We start from the raw sequence: 526 nt of genomic DNA, 5'->3' as shown, positions 1-526 counted from the left end.
AAGTATGTATATATGTATATACATAAATATTTCCTATAGTAGTACACACATATACTTATATATAAACTTAAATATATATATACACAATATAATACATAGATATAATATATTATATATAATATGGTTAGTGATAGAAATAATTTATGTTTTTATTGGTTAATTCTATAATAATATTACAATATATATAATAGTTGTTTTTTCTTATTTTGCCTGCCAATGAAAGCTTGCCGCGGGCTTGGTTCGATGTAGTTCGTGTTGAACTGATGCGCCTATTTTATAAATTTTATTTTATTTATTATTTTATAAACAGAGCTGACTCATTGTATAATTTGAAATTATACTTTAAAAAAAAAAAAAAACTGAAATAAAAACTGGAATCATAGGTGAGTTAGTTATCTCTTCACTAAAGGCCCATTTATCTTGGGCTACTGTTTCTATAATAAGCCCATTAATATGGCCCAATGGGCCAACCATTGGTTAAATATTGGTGGTTCCTTCGATATATTGCCCGTACATTTTTTTTATA

The sequence above is a fragment of the Andrographis paniculata genome, unplaced genomic scaffold (assembly GCF_009805555.1).
Source record: "Andrographis paniculata isolate CXL003 unplaced genomic scaffold, ASM980555v1 Contig15END, whole genome shotgun sequence".
NCBI classification, from domain to species: Eukaryota; Viridiplantae; Streptophyta; class Magnoliopsida; order Lamiales; family Acanthaceae; genus Andrographis; species Andrographis paniculata.
This window is presented reverse-complemented; position numbering follows the sequence as displayed.